The 22,717-nt window shown below is 42.4% G+C and overlaps 1 protein-coding gene across 5 annotated transcripts in view; it reads left to right on the top strand.

The window, feature by feature from the left end:
- Positions 1 to 22,717, top strand: part of LOC126088119 (S phase cyclin A-associated protein in the endoplasmic reticulum) — a 581,441-nt gene that overhangs the window by 212,406 nt on the left and 346,318 nt on the right. The gene's annotated exons all lie outside the window — the stretch shown is intronic.

Raw genomic sequence — 22,717 nt, forward strand, 5'->3', positions numbered from 1 at the left:
GCTGTGGTGTACGGGAAGGTGTCGTCGTTGAGTGACTGTAGGAGGATACAAGATGACTTGGACAGGATTTGTGATTGGTGTAAAAATGGCAGCTAACTCTACATATAGATAAATGTAAATTAATGCAGATGAATAGGAAAAAGAATCCCGTAATGTTTGAATACTCCATTAGTAGCGTAGGAACGGTGGGACACGGCATCTCCGAGGTAACGATAGAGTGGTGATTTTCCGTACGACCATTTCACGAGTGTACCGTGAATATCAGGGATCCGGTAAAACATCAGATCTCCGACATGCTTACGGCCGGAAAAATATCCTGCAAGAACGGGACGAAGACGACTGAAGAGAATCATTCAACGTGACAGAAATGCAACTCTTTCGCAAATGCTGCAGACTTCAGTGCTGGGCCATCAACAAGTGTCAGCATGCGAACCATTCAACGAAACATCATCGATATGGGCTTTCGGAGCTGAAGACCCACTCCTGTACCCTTGATGACTGCATGACAAAGCTTTAAGTCTCGCCTGGGTCCGTCAACACCGACGTTGGACTGTTGATGACTCGAAACATGTTGCCTGGTCGGACGAGTCTCGTTTTAGATTCTATCGAGCGGATGGAAGCGTACGGGTATGGAGACAACCTTATGAATCCATGGACCCTGCAGGTCAGCAGGGGACTGTTCAAGGTGGTGGAGGCCCTGTAATGGTGTGAGGCGTCTGCAGTTGGAGTGGTATGGGACCCCTGATACGTCTAGATAGGACTCCGATAGGTGACACGTACGTAAGCATCGTGTCTGATCACCTGCATCAGTTCATGTCCATTGTACCTCACGATGGATTTGGGCAATTCCAGCAGGACAATGCGACACCCCTCACGTCCAGAATTGCTACAGAGTGGCTGTTCTGAGTTTCAACATGTCCGCTGGCCACCAAACTCCCAAGACATTAATATTATTGAGCATATTTGGAATGCCTTGCAACGTGCTGTTTAGATAAGATCTGCAACCCCTGGTCTCTTGCGGATTCAGGATTCATGGTTTCAGTTCCTTCTAGCATTACTTCAGAGATTAATCGTGTTCATGCCACGTCGTGTTGCATGCTCTCGGGGTCCCTACACGATATTAGGTAGGTGAACCAGTTTCTTTGGTTCTTCAGTGTAGTTATTGTAAAAACGCATTGACAAACGAAATACGACCACAAATCCGAACCCTGCAACTCAACATTGAACTCCTAAGCCGAAACAAAGGATAGCAACTGAGCAGGGTTGCTGAAGAAAAGAAGACTGACATGGTCAGGCTCCAGCAAATCCACATACTGGAGGAAGAATAGTCTTTCAGGGTGAAAGCACCTGAATATAAAATTGTGGGAAGCATAGCCTCAAAAGCTCACGGCTCAGTAATGTACCTTCGCAATAATATTAAACAAAATAACGTTATTGCCATTAACAGAGAACACCACATAGTCTGCCCCCCTTGAATTATAAGGGCTAAGAATAATGTACATTTATAAACCACCTAACACTCAATTGCTCAAATCCGTTATTGTCAACTTGAAACCGGTAAGCTATGTACATTGGAAACTTCATCTGCCGAAAAGCCAACTGGGGATATGCCTCAAACGGAAAAAAATGCCAGATATTAATAAACTGGATGGACGAAAACGGCCTGAACGTTGTCTGCGATGCTAACAATTTAAAAACGTTCCTGTCTGAACGATTGCAAAACGGAAAGAACCCATATGTCTGCCTAGCAACTACTTACTTCCTGAAGATTATAAATTCGCTTGATAAGAACAGCCCAGAAATCACACTGGAATTTGAGGAAAGGAAAATGGGAATCGTACCGAAAAGAAATTGATTCAAACATATACTTGATAACACCTAGAATGGCCCAGGTATAACATATTTATTGGAATGGCTATAGCCAGCAGCAATACGACATACTCCGCTAGGTTATGTGAAAGAACAAACGTCCTGTTGGAACAAGGAGATAGAATACCGAGATATATAATATCAAAGGACGGGCAAACCATCCCTGACAGATAGGATCTCACAACCTATTAATGAACCGCAGAGGGAAAGGTGGCCGGAAACTGCAGAAAATCTAGATTTCACTTACGGCAGTAGCAAAGCATGGTCCGTACTAAGGAAACAAGGTTTTGAATGGTGGGCTCCATGTGGTTCTCTAGTCGTGCAGCGACCGTAAACCATAAAATTACCAAATATGCAGCAACCAGTCGCAAAATCATGTTTTATTTACTCACTTTTGCAAATCGATTTCAACTGATTAACAACCATCATCGGTGCTTTCAACCAATATGTGCCCTGAGAGGTAATACTGTCTTAGCAGTGGTCAAACATAAAGTATGTGTTTTTTTAAATGTTTGACCTCTGCTTAAGACAGTGTTACTACGCCAGTTATGATTCTCATAAGGAACTCTCGTTCTCATTTGCACGATCCAAAAGTTCTTCACAGGTTGCGAGGCGAAGGTCTTTCTGGTCTTGACTCATGAGCGGTTGGACGAGCTTGACGGCAACACGATGGGGTTCCAAGAAGATGCTGTGTCAGCATTTCATGACATGTTCCACTTAAATATTACATTCTTCTGAATCTCTCGCACAGGCCTTTTCGATTTCGCTGACTTTCCTGACATGAGCGTCGTCGGTAGACGTCGAAAGGCGTCCTGAACGAGGGTCATCTTTAACTCCCATTCGGCCATTTTTAAACCGTGTGAGCCATTCGTAACACAGGGTACGGCTTATGCACTCATCACCGTAGGCTTTCTGCATCGTTTGGTGTGTCCCTATAGCGGTTTTCTTGAGTTTCAAGCAAAATTTAATGCAGACGCGTTACTCCTCTAATTCTGCCATTCGGCATTCGCAAACTGCGCCACGCAACGTTCTATTCAATACAGCACTGTACAATAACTAACAGATATACAATAATGAAACTTCGGCAGCTATACATTAAACACAACTGTGTTCAGGAATGCCAACCGAATTTCGCTCGAATACACCATTGGCGCGAAATTACGTATGTTCCGGAATTTTTTGAACAGACCTCGTATATCTAAGCGATCGTCGATGCAATAAATTATTACACGTGCAACTAAGTGCAGTGTAAATTCATAGTCACCACGATCGCAGCAACTAGCTACACATGGTATAAAGTGCCTGTAAATGCCCATTGTCTGAGGTTGAAACTGCTTTGACTCGAAAGCTAGCTAATGCAATAACAAAATTGTCTTCAAAGGCATTACAAAGAGGCTAATCGAAATTTAAATACAAAGCATACGATATAAAGTACATTTGTATAAGAGGGCACTGTGAGTAGTGTGTGTAATGTATAGTTTTGGAGCCGGTCTCTGTGACCGAGCGGTTCTAGGCGCTTCAGTCCGGAACCGCGCTGCTGCTACGGTCGCAGGTTCGAATCCTGCCTCGGGCATGGATGTGGGTGGTGTTCATTTAGGTTTAAGTCCATTAGGTTTATGTAGTTCCAAGTAGGGGACTGATGACCTCAGATGTTAAGTTCCATAGTGCTTAGAACCATTTCAACCATTATACTTTTGGTTTTGTATTCCTGTTGATACAGACAAAATTTCTACATCTACACATTACTAGCATTGTAGCTTTTATTGTATTCTTGTTGTTAGTGGTGTGCTTCACGGCTGACAGCACACTGTATTAGGAATCTCACGTAGCTGGTCATTTTAGGAACCGTTCCATGATTAACACAATCTTTAACAGCGTATTGTAGTTAAAAGTGGTTGCCATAATTCAAAATTAACGTTTTCCCCCATGATATTAGTTTCCACAATATTGTAAAGTTTTGTAATGTGACTCTTAACTCGTGCTATTAATTCTGCTTCTCTACATTTGCAAGCCTGAGTAACGGTGGCGCTAGTACGCACTTGTTAACAAGCTTGCTGGGGAATGAGAGGGGTAGAGGAGGGAATGATGGAATAGAGGGGGACAGAACGGAGGTACTGCGTACTTACGTACTGCACCAGTGGAGCGCAGCCATTAGGTCGCCCTAGCCTCCGCCTTCATCCTACGACGGGCGCGCTTGCCTTTTGTTTCTGCTGTGCATGCGCTTTTCTCGCTCACTTGCCGTACTTTCGCATTATTATCCACTTGAAAATCGATGGTTGTAGTTATTTCTGCAGCGCTGCCACGACTCGCTTGCGTCGTCAGGCAGCTCCTACTTCTTTTCTCTCCTTACGGTCCGAATGAACTCGCGTCCATTGAGGGAGCCATTCGTTGGAATGAAAAATGCGCACGAACTGTGCGTGACGGGGAAGCCATTGTCCTTAGCCGTGATTGCGATTCCCTTTCAGGTCGGGGACACGGGAGGTTGCAGTCTCCATCACACAGAGGTTACGGTCACATTCTACAGATTACTGGCAGTCGTGTGCTTGCTACACTGTGTGACAAGAGGCGGCGATGAGAGGCCTGTAGACTGAATATTTTGTATCCATTTACTACGTTCTTTGTCCTGTTTCGTAATGTAAATCATATTTGAACTCTGGTGCAGTGACTAAGATAGACCTTAGGATCTTGAATGAGAGAGTATCGAGCGAAATAACATAGTGGTAAAATATTGGACGCGTATATGGAAGAAAGGCAGTTCAGATCTCACTCTGATCATCTAGATTTAGATTCTATATGACTTCCGAAAATCGCTTAAGGCGAATGGCGGACTGGTTCCTTTGAAAAGGCATGGCCGAGTACCTTCCTCATGAGGAGCCTGTTCTCCGGGTTCTAATGACATTCCTTGAATGCCTCGTCTGTTCAGTAGACAATCTTGTTTCAAGCACATTTATAAAATCTGGATTTAGGAGAGTGGTAGATGTTATCCTTACATGCTTATCTCATTATCTTTTCATAGACTTTGTGCTGTATTTGTACAGCTGTAAATTAGAGGAATGACATGATGCAAAATATCACTGGAAGATCAGGAGCAGAGAGCCTAATAAGTTGGAGTTGCCTGACTCTCACGGGACTGTGGACACGAACCATAGAAGTTATCGTGCTAGCATATGCGTCCGCAAGAGGGGGGAGGGGAAGAAGAGGGGGCAGTTGCCACCTCCTGGAATCTGCGTACAGGATTTTCATTCATTACGGAATTCTTACACATTTGTAGCAATGATTATCAGCGACTGTATTTAACTGCAGGTTTTACACTGCTGAGCCCGGCGGGAAATACTGTGACTTAAGTAATCACTGAACAGTGAACAGTGTGGTCAGAAACAGTCTGAAAAGCTTGTAATGGTGTTGCAGGGTAGGTTGTGTTGATAAATAATTATTAAGAAAAATAATTCGACACGTTGCGCCATTTCCGAATTAATTAGCATTGAAATTGGCCGATCAGGCCATTGCGTGCACCAGGCACAGTTAGTGTCAGTTGTTTTCATAGTGTAAATGATAGCGCACGAGACTGCCCAGCCTTAGGTCCGGGTTCTATTCTTAGTGCCCTCCTGTGTCCAATTCTTGCATCGCTCTCTTATTCGGTTTTAGAAAACCGAACGAAGAACATGTGTGACGACACTGTCTCCGGAGAGCCGCTTGAATCTGAGAGCGTAACGGCCCGATTGGTCAACTTCAATGCTAATTAGCTCGGAAAAGGTGCAGCGTATCGATTTTTTTAACAATTATTTCTCAGGATAGCCTATACTGCAACTCTCTTACAAAATTTTCGGACTGTTTCTGACTATCCTGTAGATTTGATTTTTTGGTTATTTTACAGTATACGGGAAATTAGGCCGATTCCTAAACGTCCTCTCCAGGATTAGGGCCACAATAAACTCTTTGCGGCACAACACAGCGCCAAATGCACTAATAGAGCTAAGAATTTTGCAGTCCAGTTGCCGTAAATTCTACGTAAAGTGACAAACTGAAAATACAAGGACTACCTTGATTCAGCCCTAAACTGTTAAAACTCGGTTCTACCAGCCAATCTGAGGGTGGTTTTGGGAGATTTCCCACATTCATTAAATCGAATCCTGTCTTCGGATTGGGCTTGTTCCAATCAATCAAAAAAAGTAACCCCAATTTTAGTTACACAACGTTAGTTATGCCAGTCAACATTAAAAATTGAAAGCATGGAAGTAATGCAGATGTCAAGTTACGTAACCTAACTGCTTGAGATTTCAGAAAAGTTGAATAAGTTGTTTTTAAATTTTATTCCCGGATTCTTTATATCACTTCAACTTTTGTTGATATTCAGCAGGATCTTCCGAACCAGTCCGATTTCTTATATTTCGGATTTTACAAGTATCAGTCTAACACCATTGGAAAGTAATATTTTTTGGCAATGTTTTCCACCTATATTTCATAAGCCATTCGTTACCCTGGACGAAATCATAAGATGATATCACTTCAGACTATTGAATATCAGAAGATACACATTGAAACATATTATCATTTATGTATTAAAGTAAAACTTAAAAATGCAAAACGGACAGTTATTAATCGTTTGAGTTAAATTAGTTTTATGTACTTCCTGTCAAAAGTAAGTCTTGAAGCACGACATGTTTTCACTCACTAAATCATTTGCAAAAAAAATGGCCGTTTTAGAATTTTTCCCTCTCTTTGATAAATTTCTGTGGGATGCCTTTAGCCGTGAGTGATCACTCGGTTGTGTGCCCCCATATATGAGTTGTGTGCCCATGACGAATACACGCCTCCAATGTGCGTTCAGCGCGATGTCGCCAAACACGGATGCGACCATCATGATGCTGTAAACAGAATGTGGATTAATCCGAAAAAATGACGTTTTGCCATTCGTGCACCCAGGTTCGTCGTTGAGTACACTATCGCAGGCGCTCCTGTCTGTGATGCAGCGTCAAGGATAACCGCAGCCATGGTCTCCGAGCTGATAGTCCATGCTGCTGCAAACGTCGTCCAACTGTTCGTGCAGATGGTTGTTGTCTTGCAAACATCCCCATCTGTTGACTCCGGGATCGAGACGTGGCTGCACGATCCGTTACAGCCATGCGGATAAGATTCCTGTCATCTCGACTGCTAGTGATACGAGGCCGTTGGGATCCAGCAGGGCGTTCCGTATTACCCTCCTGAACCCACGGATTCCATATTGTGCTAACAGTCATTGGATCTCGACCAACGCGAGCAGCAATGTCGCGATACGATAAACTGCAATCGCGAAAGGGCTACAAACCGACCTTAATCAAAGTCGGAAACGTGATGGTACGCATTTCTCCTCCTTACACAAGGCATCACAACAACGGTTCACCAGGCAACGCCGGTCAACTGCTGTGTGTGTATGAGAAATGGATTGGAAGCTTTCCTCATGTCAGCACGTTGTAGGTATCGCCACCGGCGCCAACCTTGTGTGAATGCTCTGAAAAGCTAATCATTTGCATATCACAGCATCTTCTTCCTGTCGGTTAAATTTTGCGTCTGTAGCACGCCATCTTCGTGGTGTAGCAATTTTAATGGCCAGTAGTGTATTATAACCGTGCTTATCAGCACCAACAGGTCGGACGAAGTGAAATGACAGTTCTGCGAGACACCAGGAGCGGCAAAGGATTTACTTGTTGTCCAGTTACTGTGAGTATACGTAACTGCGGTTGTCTGCCTGCGGCCGTTAGTGCCTCGAGTTGGCCACCAAACTAGAGCCGAAATTTGTTGGGAGAGTCGTTGCCGTGATTTAATAGGCACTGGGTTTGTGTGTTGCTACATGATCCTGGTTTCTAAGCAACTGTGAACTCCGTGGAATCTTTCCAAATTTATGCCGCCATACAAACTACAGGAGCTGTTAGCGATAGTATTTTTTGCCACTCTGCATTCATGACTTCTTGCAGGTACTAATATGTTTGACTGTTGGGCTGATATTTTCTTGTACTAGTCATGAACTGTTTTATATTACGGCCGCCGAGGTTTCTTAATGATCCTTAAAACATGGCTGGGTATGATTGTATCGTTGCTGGTGTAGGGTTATTTGTGTGTTTCTGTCAAAATAAGAGCCCCTTCTCCATTTCCCAGGCACACTCGTGATCTTACATTCCAGGAAGAGAACGCTTTTCTGGCTCTGAATACCAGTGAACTGTGATGTTAGATCGGATCTGACTGGGAACAAAAATCTTAGTTGTCCGTGAAACGTCTCTTCGTCATTACACGTAGGTCAAATTTCGTGTTTTATCTGTCTTTTGTATTTGTCATTTTTATGTAGTGTAGCGCACAAAAGTACCTTCTACACAATTTAGCACTATACGAAATACTGAGAAACAAATCTATTACTCTGTGCAGAAAGTATGCCGCTTTGTTTTTCTAAGACCGAGCTAAAACCGTGTGTTGGACGTGGATTCGAAACAGGTTCCTGCCTTTCTCCCACAATCAACATTGCATTTCAGTGCTACTGAATATTATTTTGGGCAGATATGTGTCACGTTCGAGGGAGTGTACATGGGTTAACTGTTTCTTCCGTCGCTTCTTGGTAGAACAACTTCATAATTATAAAGTAAAAGCGCTATATTACGTATGTTCTACAACTTTAATTTAAGTTCTTATCCCATTTTCGACTTACAAGGCCATCACCGGACTTTAACTGACTATCGTCGTCAAAGAAGATGTAAAACGATGTTAAAAACTGCGAGTGAGATGCGAACACAAAATAAAAGTCATCATTGACGAGGCAGGGATAACGCAAATCAAAGACAACTGTAATTCTAAGTTTGTATCTCACTGCCGATGTGTAACAGCGCTTTCAAAGTTGTTCACGAATATTGTACCCTCTTGACGACGATAGTTACTTGAAGTATAATGATGGCCTAATGACCCGAAAACCGGTCAACAAAATAAATTAATACTGTAGAACATACGAAAGATTGTGCCTTTCATTTATATGTGCATCAAGAACTAAACGTTTTAAAATGAACACGTGTTCCATGTTTCATGGCAACAAAAAATGGTTTCCAAAACTTCCTTTTAAAAAAAATTCTTTTTACTCAAAAAATACGCCTTATTTACGGAAAATATGCATGGCTGAAACACGTATATTGTGTGGCGGGGATGGTGAGGCATTGCACAATCTCTGACCAGAGAGCATAGAGTTCAGTTTGTTGCGAGATGCAGTAGTAGTGAGTAGCGAGCCGCGAGAGGAGGCAGTCGGTTGAGAGTTTGCAGTGCAGCTGCATGTAGGCAGTCTGACGGTAGTAGCAGCCCAGTGCAGTTGTGTGTGAGGAGTCGGCGGGCGTCGACATGGCATTCTGGTCAAGGTTGAGGACAAGGTATATATTTAAATAACACAATAAGCAGCTTTGCGCTCAGCTAATAATGTATTGTAATGTATCATAAATATGTTTAATTGTTCACAAGAATCGCCCCAATAATAATTTGATTTCAAACTAAGCATTTTTAACAAACAATCCTTTTTTGCAATAATATTTCCCTTGCATTTCCTTAAAGAAAAGTTTCCCTTAAATTCAAAGAAAAATAATACTTACGATGCATTTCCTCCAAGCCGTGGCCAACAATAAGAGCAGACCTTTGACATGCAGTTTCGAATGAGGTAAGAAATTAATTATGATTTTTTTTACACAGGGCCAAAGACCGATATTTCGGTTTAATTGAATTTTCATTATCACTGAGATTTTCTTATCACTGAATTGACTTTCATTTTGTTTTGTGAGGAACTTATACTTGGGTCAGATTGCTAATTTTTGTCTAATGGTCATTGTCATTGAATTTATTTGCTGGGAGATTACGTTAGGTTGTATTCTTGTTAGCATTCAAATTATTGTCCGGTCAACATTTTTGTGGGAAGGTTTCACTTAAATACTGGTTTTGTTGCACCATGTGCTCAAAAAACTGAGTGACACGGGGAAAGTTTGAGTTCTCATAATTCGGTAAGCTAATTAGTTGATCTTTAATTCCCCGCTGTGTCGTCTTCGACCAATACGCTGACAAAAAAGCATTCTGAAATTCCTCTACTGAATAACATTGTCTCGCGATCGGTCTCATACGAGTTGCCGGTTCGCCTTCCAGAAAACTGCAAATAAATTCAAGTTTATGCGTGACGGGCCAACTCGGTGGAAAAGCAAAGCTAAATTTTTGTATCCAATCTAGTGGGTGAATCTGTGTTCTGTCATTCTTAAACACTTTAAATTTTCTAACTGACAGAAAATGTTTGTAATCAAAATTATCGTCTCTATATGTTGGAACAGGCTCATAATTGTAAGTGAATCTATTTGTCTGGGTCTGTTCGAAATCTACGTTGTGTACTCTCTGTTGATTACCTAAATTACACGCGCTGCGCGAATCTGACAAATGTTCGCAAAGTGGCGTCTGTTGTGGTATGTTATTAACTGAAGTGTTTTTCATCTCTGTTACTTCTTGTTGTAAACTTGACAATTTTCTACGCAATGTGTTGTTAGACGAATCGATATCATTAATTGTCTGCTGCAAATTTTGAAATTCAGGTGTTTGGTTAAATGAAATCGGTGCAGTATCGTCTGATTTGCTGTCATTATTTTCAATAGCGTCAATACGACTGGCCAATTCATCACATTTTTCAGTCAGTATTTTTGCCTGATCATCGTTTTTACTGTCAGAAGTATTAATCTGTTTTTGTACCTTACGTGTGGTTTCGTTCAGTTTTTTAACGTCATCTTTCACGACATCGGAATCCTGTGTTAGTTCTAATTGTTCGAGTCTGTCGGTCACTGTTTGAAAATCGGTTGTGTATGTGTCTGTTTTCGATTTAAGATCAGAAATTTCGTCACGTAATTCTGTGTTCGATTGTTTGATGGTATTAATTTCGTCGGACACTGTAGCAATATTGTTGTCTACGTATGTTTTTGCTTTCGCAAACATTTTACGTTTGTCTTCTTGTCTCTGTGCTGTGATTGTTTCCATTACTTGTCGTTTTACTTTATTTTGATCCTGAATGAATTTGCGGAAACGCGTATTACTGTTTTCTATGTGGTGATTAAAACGCTCGTCAATTTGAGTGTTCTGTTGGTCGAATTTCGCGTCAATCTTTTCATCCATTGTGCGCGAAAGTTCTGCTGTGATTGCTTTGAACTCGTCGCGTAATTGTGTAGCCTTTTCAGAGCATTGTTTACCGACTGCGCTAATTTCCTCTCTAAGTGTTTCTGTTGTAGCTGTTTGCATATCCCGTAATTTTTGAGCAACAGATCTAATTTCTTCGCTACTTTTCTTTGAACAAGCCTCAATTTCCTCGCGTAACTGTTCCTTAGTGTCATGACACTGCGCGGCAACGGCTGCAATCTGCTCGCTAAGCTGTCTGGAATTGTCGTCTAATTTTTCATTTAACTGTCTGGAATTGTTGTCTAATTTTTCATTTAACTGTCTGGAATTGTTGTCTAATTTTTCATTTAACTGTCTGTTCTGTTCACTATGTTTGTCTTGTTTTTCATTCCGTTTTTCATCCATTTGTCGTAAAAATGCCATAACTTGATCCAAGCCAAAATTACCGGCTCTATTCTCAGTGCTGTTTAATGGTGGATCTAAAATTGTCTCGCTTTCTGTAACCATTTGGTTATTCTGAGATTTACAAAAGGGTTTGCCAGTCGAATATATACTATCGGTCACTATTTCGGAATTAAATGGATCCGTCGTACTTTCAGTACTCTGTCCATTTTCATTAGAAAAATTTATTTGTACGTTACTTAAATTTTCCAAACCGGGTGTGTTAAGCTAGGTAGCGCGCATTACTATAGGGCGCCCCGCGTCATCAATAGTCATCAAATTAACAGAGGAGACAATTGAGTTCGTTTGTTCATCAGTAAGACAATAATCATCATTAGAGGTTGGAATGCACTGATTGTCAGTGAACGCAGGATTGTCATTATTACACTGCATGTCACAAATACTATTGGTGAAGTTGTTTGACTCGGTAGTTTCATTCATTATACCTCGCAATACACTATTCACAGTCTTTCGCGGCATTTTTACAATAGTCACAATTATTCACAAAAGAAATAAGCACAATGCAAAAGCAACACACAAATACAACAGAGCAACGAATTGCCGATGATCTGAGGAAAGAAAGTCACAAATTAGTAAAAGCGTTGCGCCAAATGTTAATTATACTAAAGCAAATAAGAGCAGAATCTGACTACTTTTCAGAAGATTCTCAACGAAATACGATCCTGGACCGGATGTCGCCAAGTGAAACCTTCCCACAAAAATGTTGACCGGACAATAATTTGAATGCTAACAAGAATACAACCTAACGTAATCTCCCAGCAAATAAATTCAATGACAATGACCATTAGACAAAAATTAGCAATCTGACCCAAGTATAAGTTCCTCACAAAACAAAATGAAAGTCAATTCAGTGATAAGAAAATCTCAGTGATAATGAAAATTCAATTAAACCGAAATATCGGTCTTTGGCTCTGTGTAAAAAAAAATCATAATTAATTTCTTACCTCATTCGAAACTGCATGTCAAAGTTCTGCTCTTATTGTTGGCCACGGCTTGGAGGAAATGCATCGTAAGTATTATTTTTCTTTGAATTTAAGGGAAACTTTTCTTTAAGGAAATGCAAGGGAAATATTATTGCAAAAAAGGATTGTTTGTTAAAAATGCTTAGTTTGAAATCAAATTATTATTGGGGCGATTCTTGTGAACAATTAAACATATTTATGATACATTACAATACATTATTAGCTGAGCGCAAAGCTGCTTATTGTGTTATTTAAATATATACCTTGTCCTCAACCTTGACCAGAATGCCATGTCGACGCCCGCCGACTCCTCACACACAACTGCACTGGGCTGCTACTACCGTCAGACTGCCTACATGCAGCTGCACTGCAAACTCTCAACCGACTGCCTCCTCTCGCGGCTCGCTACTCACTACTACTGCATCTCGCAACAAACTGAACTCTATGCTCTCTGGTCAGAGATATGAAACACATATATTGTGTGGCGGGGATGGTGAGGCATTGCACAATTTGTTAGCATTCAAATTATTGTCCGGTCAACATTTTTGTGGGAAGGTTTCATGGCATAATGCCCTGTGTTTACCTGCACAGCTCACATTTTAATGTAGCGTAGATCCATTGATAATTTCAACGAAGCATTCCTTGACTTTCTGCTATAATGTTAATTGATGTAGTATACTGAGAGGAGGAAAACAACTACATTCTGAACTGAGAAGTAACAAGCAGTGTAAATGCCTTAAATCTGTACTCTGTTTCGTAATAATGTGGACATACCGTAAGCTAATTGCGTTCCTGAGCCATTCAAAAAAAAATGGCTCTGAGCACTATGGGACTTAACTTCTAAGGTCATCAGTCCCCTAGAACTTAGAACTACTTAAACCTAACTAACCTAAGGACATCACACACATCCATGCCCGAGGCAGGATTCGAACCTGCGACCGTAGCGGTCACGCGGTTCCGGACTGTAGCGCCTTTAACCGCTTGGCCACACCGGCCGCCTGAGCCATTCAGTTGAGTGGTTAATTCTTTTGCGAGGCTTTCATGTTTATCACTTGCAAAGAATAAGCGAGTTACGTCTCTTCTTTCAGCCATCAATAGATAAAGAAAATCGTTGTAATGATGCAGCAGTGTTGTATTGCCTGGAACATTAGTCATTTACTACTATCACCCAATTATTATATTAATTTCATTGTCCACTGATAAATTCCGAGGGCGGCTGTATAAGTTTCTGGCGCAGCATAGTATACTGACGCGACAGATTTTGTGGGATTGCGTCGCTCGTGTCGATCACATTGGACAGTGTTTTCTAGTTACGATGTAGGAAGGGATCAGTTTTTGCGATTGGAACGGAGGAATCCTGCAAATATGGTCTGTGCTGTCGGCGAGAGTTGGAGGAACAGTCTCCAGCATCCATCACTTTTGCGGGATTGAATTTTGCCCATCCGGAAAAGACGGGGATCGTCCACTGGAACGGCTGGCCGACTGGCGTCTGTTTCGGGGGACCTGAAGTAATCGAATCGAGTCTGCAGCCGTGCCCGTCGGATTTGAATGCGAGTCAATCAGCTGCCGCATTGGGTGCGGTCGAGGGGAACAAGACGGATGGACGCGCTGCGCTGCGCGCGCCGCGGCCGGGGAGAAGTGTACTGGGAAGGACATCTGCCGCCCTCGCCGCGAAAGTGGGCACCAGCCTTCCGAGAATGTCCGTGTTTTGGGTTTATGACCGACATGGGATGGTATACAACTGCAAAGTAGACTTGATCGACAGATATTGGTTGCCGACGCCTGAACTTTTGCCAGGATAATGTAAAAGTGTAGAATTCGCGGCCGTTATTAAACTTTGCTATGGGGATTAATCATATGCTATGCAGTGGTCAGTGTTCGAGTCTTCTTGTCGTTTGGCAATATTCAGAAAACTCTTACAGTCCCATTTTGCCATCGTGTTCATTCTATATGTTACCGTAGGGTAGGGACATTCAAACATCAACGTCGATACAATATTTGGTATCCACACCAACACATAAAACTCTGTCGATATCCCAGTACCATCGGAACGGAAATGTTGATGTCGACAGTATCGATGCTTCTACTCCAAAGGTCACCGTTCAGTGTGAGGTGGAGAGTACTTCTGCTACCACTATCACCCCCCCCCCCCCCAATTCATTTACGAATGGTGCGTGTGTAAAAGGAACGTGAGTAAGCCACCTTAATAGGTCTAATTCTCTGATTTCTCACGTCGTGATGATATCACGAGATGTATGTGGGAGGACGTAATATGTTGCCTGCCTGACATTTCTTGGAACGCAAGCTGTCTGTCTTTTGTCACTGAACCTCTCCGTGACGCAGATCAGTGCTCTTATAGTATCTGCCACTGCAGTTTGTTGAGCATACCTGCGAAGGTCTCGCACATGGTTACTTCTACATACCTTACGGTTGTTAGTGTTTCCAGTTATTTGTCGCCGATATGACATATAATCAAGCAGTAGTGACGCCGATCTCTCCACCAAAAAATCGATCCTCTGCAGGTCTTCATGTATTTCGCAGCAGTCTTCTGGCGCTGTATCGTCGTATAGAGAATAGAGAATGAATCATATTTTCGAAGATTATACTAAACAACAGCAGGGAGTAATTTAAGAAAAAATCCAGGTGGATTTAGGAAGGGCAGATCATGTTTGGAACTAATATTTAATCCGAAGTAAATCATTTGCCACAGATTAATGAATTCAAACACTTTTGTTGGTTTCAAAAGGCCATTGATTTCATTGACAGAAACTATAGATAAAATAAAAGTATGCGACTGGAAGCAGGCTAATGCCCCTCGCAAGTACCCAGAAAACTTCGTCTTCAAGAAAAGGTAAAACGCTCTCTTAAGATTTATGCATGAATTATAAGGGATTTATGATTAGTAGGTCACTTAGCGGCGCAAAAGCCCAGAAGTTAACTGCACTGACTGGCAGTTTGGCGGCTCGGGTTCCATTCCCACTGCTGCCATTCTTTTCATTTAATTTTATTCCTCGCAATGTTAAACTAAATTATAAAATTTAAATATGTTTAAAGAGTTCCGATTCTGTAATTATGTAAAATTAACATATTCAGTTTAGTTATTATTACTACCCATGTAAATAAACAGACTATAGGCCACCACGTTCTAGAAAAACTCCTTCCGAACAGGCCATGAAGGCCCAACGGTACCGACCGGCTGCCGTATCATCCTCAGCCCATAGGCGTCAGTGGATGCGGACATGGAAGGGCATGTGATCAGCACACCGCTCTCCCGGCCGTATGTCAGTTTCCGAGACCGGAGACGCTACTTCTCAATCAAGTAGCTCCTCAGTTTGCCTCACAAGGGCTGAGTGCACCCCACTTGCCAACAGCGCTCAGCAGTCCGGATGGTCACCCATCCAAGTTTCGCAACTGCTAAAGGTTAATTTTCCTCCATAAGACTAGGCAGTATGGTGGTGGGGCCTCTGACAGCTCTGGGTCCATAGTATGAGCTACATATTCAGTATGGATAAACTACCTCTGCATACTGGTTTTAAGAGATCTGACGTGATTGATCAATGGCCGTCGTCGGCCGGACCATCCGACCTCTGTGTCACAGTTCCTAATTTATGTTGCAGAATCTAGTTGGATGCAGAGAGAGTCTGTTTTCGAATGTAAACAGAAGTGCTTGCCAGCCATAATGAAGCAGCACAGACTTTCTGCGGTCCACTTAACCGGCGAGGTGATGCAGCAACGCCGGCGCCCAGGTGGCTGCTGAGTTGCTGACCAAGAGGCGTTCCCAGCCGCACGTGCGGCTCGCATTGTTCATACATTTCCATTTGCCGGTGGCAATTTGCACCGTGTGTGCGGTCGGGCAGATGACAAAATTTCGCGGCCGCCTTACCCTCCGCGCTTCGAGGTTGCATATTTCAGCCGAGATAATAACGGCGGGAAGCGGCGCTCCTGCGGATGAATACGGCATCGGCCGCGGAGTCTGCGCACAACATTAGCTTCCATTACTGACGCGCTGAAATGTTAATGGCCGGCTGCGACGCTGCTTTGTGTGTGTCGCTCCGTATTTTCGGCCGTGCCGCTGCAGGCCATCCGGAGTGGAGAGGACCGCCTGTCAGCGATTGGACATTGTTTATGTACGTGGCCTTCCGCTCGGGCGCGACAGTGTTTGCCTCGCAGAAGGCCAGCATTGTTATCTCCCTGCGGCTGTTGCACTATTGTTGTCAAACTTGCAGATTAGTGGCGAGCAGCCTCTTTTTTTCTTGGTATGCGACCAACGAATTTTTATTCCACGAATGATCTTACGCTCGTGGTACCTCGTGTCCGCGATTCGAACTCTGTTACACATGGGTGATAATGTGTGGAAGCGTAGATTCCCCGACGTCTCCGGTAGGAATTCTTTAAAGCCTGGTGCACATATTTCTGTACACAAGTCTGCTGGGCGTAGCTTAATAGGTTGTATCTATTCGTCTGAACCCTTCGATACGGGATATCGGATTTGACCAACGACATATGATGTTACTAATTTTGACACAGTCCAGGTCGCTTTCTAATTATTTTATTTGCAGGTTTCGGCTATGCCAGCTTCAGAAAAGTTACTGTGTAGAGGAGAAAATGGATGATAAAATTTACAAATAAAATACGATAAAGAATGGGACAGTATGGGATAGCCTTACACCGGTACCGCAATGGAATGGCATGCATAAACGGAGTAGTGCCAATACTGGGCGCCATTCAGCTGACATGGACTGTGTCAAGAATAACCACAACATTACGCCACGGATTTTTTAATTTAGTGGCTTTCGGCCCTAGACCATGCAGACATCTCAAGAGTATAACGTTAATTATGACGATGCGAACTTAAGAACAAAACAACACCCAGTCTCCAAGCAGAGGAAATCTCCGATTCGGCCGGGAGTCGAACCCGGGCACCTACGCTTAGCAGTCAACCGCGCTGGCCTTACAGCTGCTAAGGCTGACGACGTCACCGTTCAAAGTCGATGTCAGCTGATTGGTGCCCAATAATGATACCACTATTTCGTTGCTGCGTAGGATGCCATTACAATAACATTTTACGGCTTACCTATATCCATAAATTCCTTATTTTATTTATATGTATTTTGTGATCCATTTTGTTCTACTGAAACAAGTTACCAGAAAAAAAACTAATAAAAAAGAAGACAGGCTGTGTCAAAATTACTTTCATTTCTCAAGACGTCATGTCGTGCATTAAATACGTAATGATGTGACCTTAACGTAATACGCCGCAAACAGAAATGTAAGAGAACATTGGCGATATTTAATTTGATTTAATATATTTTTTGGACCACTACATCACATCCCGAAAGGTGTACCAGCAGCTATGTCATCCGGTCGTGAAAGCCTTCATTCTATGATCGCAAGTTGCGTTGACAGACTGATACGTAGTGTAGACCGATGTCTAGGTTAGGTTGAAAAGTGACATTTTGGTTGTGAGTTGTTGAAGCCAACGAATGTGGTGTTATGTGAATAACTGTATTTCTCGATATGGCACATATTTTATGCATATTGGATATCGGTAAGTGGTTATGACAGTCATTTTTGGTGTCATGGGCCAGAGCAGACGGGTGATTATTGGCAGATTCTGTATTTCCCATATGTTAAACGACAGCTTGCAACTTAGAAGTGTGGTAAATTTCTGCGAAATAGTGCGAGGTTTTATTGAGCTTCACGGCTGTTTGTAATCACGGTTCTCGTACGGCAAGGCCGGCCTGAGGATCTGCTGCACGTGTGCAACTTCCTGGTCACAGTGCGCCCAACTTACAGACGTGTAAATAAGGAAACGGAACCGTTCCGCTCATTTAGTGTATATCTCTAAGCACAGATGTCGCGGCTTCGCTTTACGCAATATTTTGGATACACTGTATCTGGAGCACTCACCTGCTCTTTTTCACAGTGTGCAATGCAGTCAGGGGAAGGTATTGTGTTATTCCATCGCCCTATCAACAAACGTCACGGTTCTAAAACAAAGCCGGCCGCGGTGGTCTAGCGGTTCTGGCGCTGCAGTCCGGAACCGCGGGACTGCTACGGTCGCAGGTTCGAATCCTGCCGCGGGCATGGGTGTGTGTGATGTCCTTAGGTTAGTTAGGTTTAAGTAGTTCTAAGTTCTAGGGGACTTATGACCTAAGATGTTGAGTCCCATAGTGCTCAGAGCCATTTGAACCATTTTCTAAAACAAAACGTAAAAAAATAGTGCATAAATAAACCGGATTGGTTTTACGCGCACGTTTGACGCCTAAATACCTTAATAGCAAGGATATCAAATATATATCTCAACAACTAAGGATATTTTTTAAGCGTGTAAGCATACCTTGAACAACCGGTGTAATAGTAAATTGTTCAGATAACAATGTTAGCCTATATAACATGGAGCATGATGAGGCACAGTTAGTAAATAACAATTTATAGCTCGAAAAAGAAAGAAATCCTAAACATGTCTATCATTGACGATGAGAATCGATAAAGTCAATGTGGAGCACAGAAGCAAGGCACACTGATTAAAGCAAGCAGTTGCAAAGATTTTGATCACTAACATTCGATCGAAATCTTGATTTATTCATTTTCATTATGGAGAAAAATCTTCCACACACTTGAGTATATCCGAACATGGACATAACTATCACAGCTGCGTGATACAATCGTGGAAATTCTTGTTGTGGAAAGTTTCCGAAGAATTGTTTTGTACTTCGTAGTACAAAGAACTTGTCCTTCGACCGTGTATTGCACTGCAGGTCGATCAGCTTCATCTGTAGATGATCCGTAGCATCTTCAAGTGATGCTGAAAACGGTCGTACAAGGCAATGAATGGTAGGACATACGTTTATAACATCTACAAACCGCGCTCGAAATTGCTCCTCAATTTTTACAATTATTGATACGTATTCTTGAAATGTACCACTTTCGTGGACCGCTGGCTCTCTCAAAGAGCAAGATTCTTTTCAAAAGCACTTACCTTTTCCAACATCTCGAATATTAAATTATTTTCATCTTGCATACTGACGTTCAGGCTGTTCGTACGAGACACAATGCGCGCGAGTAATGCAAGGTCTTATAACCTGCAAGGGTCTTCTAATTTCAGTTCACTCTTTCCCTTTTCATCTAAGAAATGTGCTACGGCCATACGTAAATAAAAAAAAAATCTTTTCAGCTTTTACTTCGACACAGCCAGCGTACTTCGGTATAGTAAGGTATGTCGCCGAACTCCTCCCTTCATTCCCCGAAGAACTGCCGAAACTGGCGATACGAAAGACCTTGTATTTTCAGATAGTTTACAGTACATACAACAAAGCGCTTCTCGATGGGGAATGCAGTGAGTGCCATACAACGTCTCTTCAGTGCTGTGAGTCCTCTCTGGGCCTCGCATTGCCGGTGCCCCATCCGTGGTCACTGAGATTAAATGATTCCAATCCATACCGAGACCATCAATCACTTGCTCGACAACTTAGAGTCCCTTTCATAGGCACTAAGTCCAAAACGTCTTCTGTTACACGCAGAGCGTTATCGACACCTCGTTTGCGTACCACGACCCGATCTGTATCTGTAACATCTGTTGTTTCATCCAGCGCAACAGAGAAAGCAACAAAATCCTTAGCCTTATTTATTAAATGTCTGTGCACTTCACCGGCCGTAACACTTGTACGTCGTGTCACAGTTTGGAAAGGCCGATTCCTTGAAACCTACAAATGTTCGTGGGACACAAAAGTTCTGCAGCTTCAACAAGACAGTCCTTTACAAAGTTCCTTTCTGAAAACGGTTTCCCGGAGCTTGCTATTCTTAATGCAGTTTTGAAACTTGCTCGCAGTACAGGTCTACTGTGATTGTCATTCTAGGAAATTGAAAACAGTACGTTGTACAGTAAAGTAGACACAAATGTAACGCAACCTACACTCGAATATAGATGAATCAATCGTTTCTGACTTCATAGCAAAGTCTTATTGTCCACAGTCATAGGTGACCACACGTTTGGACCTCCAGAAGCTATGTAATATTTCGACATATCACCAGTTTTCCATCGATTCTCTAACATATCAACTTTGCAGTGTATCATTGTAGACCACCACTTTCACTACATCCTAGATGTGACGTGTAAATTGATGACTCATACCAAGTGAGTTCAAGAGGTATCAGTTGTCATGACTTACATTAAAAACCTGTTGATGGCCCTCGTCCATTTTCTTAAGCGTAGCTAATTTGGCTTGCATGTTCTTCACTGTTCAGTAGAGCTGTGTGTCTTCCAGTCATTAACTTGCGCTGGCCACCTGTTATTTGGTAGCGCAGCAAACACTGAGTTTTCACCTACTGTATAAGGAAGAATTGCAGTTCCCAGTCGTATTTAAATAATTGAGAACACAGATCTCCCCTTCTTCCTTTTTTTTGCTATACTTGCCATTCTCAGTGCGTCTCAGCTTTCACGTAAGGATACAGTCGCCAGAGGGAAGGCAGATTGAGTGTGCTTCAAAGGATGCGGATCGGTAGCCGCTCATTTGGTATACGTTTTTAGTCACAAATGTCGCGGTTCAGCTTTGCCTACTTCTGACAAGGGAAACTCCCCCTCACACCCATCTCAGATTTAATGGTGAGAGGGCACAGTGGACAGGCCGGCAAAACAGATCAAGCATGAAAACAGGAGGATGTGTACTGCACTGTGAAAAAAAAAGCAAAATAGAAACAGTGAACGGTCGAAGAACAAGAAGTACAAAATAGAGCAGTCGGGAAGAGATATGGCGTCGTGGTTATGGTGCTGGATTGCCACGCGAGCGAGCGGGTTACAAACCTCCATCGTACCAATATTTTTTTATTGGTTATTCTGTCATGTGGTAAGAATACTTTACCGTCGCAAGTAAATGTGATGAATAGTGAGAGCAGGGGAGATACCATATAGACGTCTCACAAAAACAACAAATAAACGGATGTTACAACAAAGGAATTCAAGAATCAAGACTTCCAAAACAGAACGCAACTTCAAAAACGTTAAAAACATACATTTTGACAGAGTACAGAGAAACTGTGTGACTGTGGAACTATTGCGTTCATTTATTGCAGCCTATGTGGTAAGCTATTAGGTTTTCATCATTTCCTTGGGAATTATTACATTTACATTGATACGAACACCTATATCGGGCAAGGGGGCATATCTCACTCACTTAGCAATAGTGCAGCTTAGGTGCATCCATAAGAGATTGCTATCATATGACACACTAATGCCGTGTATGACTCATCAAACGTGTTTTTCCTTGGAGGATTCCGTTGACTTCTCGCCTTGTCGTCAAATGTTTGCGGTCCCCATTGGAAAGCTACTTCCTGTGCAAAATCAACTGTCGTTATAGGTCCCTACCTTGCAACTCGCTGTTGAAAACGGGCGTTACACCACGACATACACAAATTTGAATAAAGCGAACAACGAAAAACAAAAACAGAAAAGGGAAGAAAAGATTAATTAGGGGGAAGTTTGAACCCGGCTCGCCCGCGTGGCACTCCAACACCATAACCACTTAACCACATCGCTATTTCTCTTCCTGACTGCTCTACATTGCACTTGATGTTCTTGAATATTTCACGGTTTCTAGTCTGATTTTTTTCTTTTTTTTTTCACGGTCCACTACACGTTCTTCCTGTGTACATGCTTGTTTTATGTTCAGTTTTCGATAGGCTTTCCACTGGTGCCTCTTACAAGTAAATCCGAAGGGGGTGCGATGTGGTGGTTCCCTTGTGAGATGTACGCACCTATGCCGCACTTTTGCACGGTGACCTCATAAGTTAAGTCCCATAGTTCTCAGAGCCATTTGAACCATTTTTTGTTTGATAGCAGTTTTCTGACGTGGTAAGCCTCGTACATTTCGTAGAAATGCTTAAAGGCGAGCATCCTGCATTGATAGAACATTCTATAAAAATAATGAACTACAGTCCAGATAGAAACTGTGTTTAGGAAGTCTCATCATGCCTTTCGAACAGCCATCAAGAGCTATAAATACTGGATGAGTGGGTGTCATAAATCCAAAGGGATAGGTTTGAATCCTCAGTTTGTGTCTAGTATTTTTTCTTCCAGTATTTGAAACTTTCGCCTCTGACAATGACTTGTTAACTTGAAAAATTCCGAGTTTCTCTGTAGTTCGGAGCGCACGTTAAACCGTAGATCCCATTTTAACTGGCTGGTAAGTCGAATGAAGGATCTGAGGATAGGAAAGGCACAACACGTCCAATAGGACCATACCTAGTAAAGTTATGTGGTGCTGAAATCGACGCTTGAGTTGAAGAAA

This window comes from Schistocerca cancellata, chromosome 6 (assembly GCF_023864275.1).
Source record: "Schistocerca cancellata isolate TAMUIC-IGC-003103 chromosome 6, iqSchCanc2.1, whole genome shotgun sequence".
Taxonomy (NCBI): Eukaryota; Metazoa; Arthropoda; class Insecta; order Orthoptera; family Acrididae; genus Schistocerca; species Schistocerca cancellata.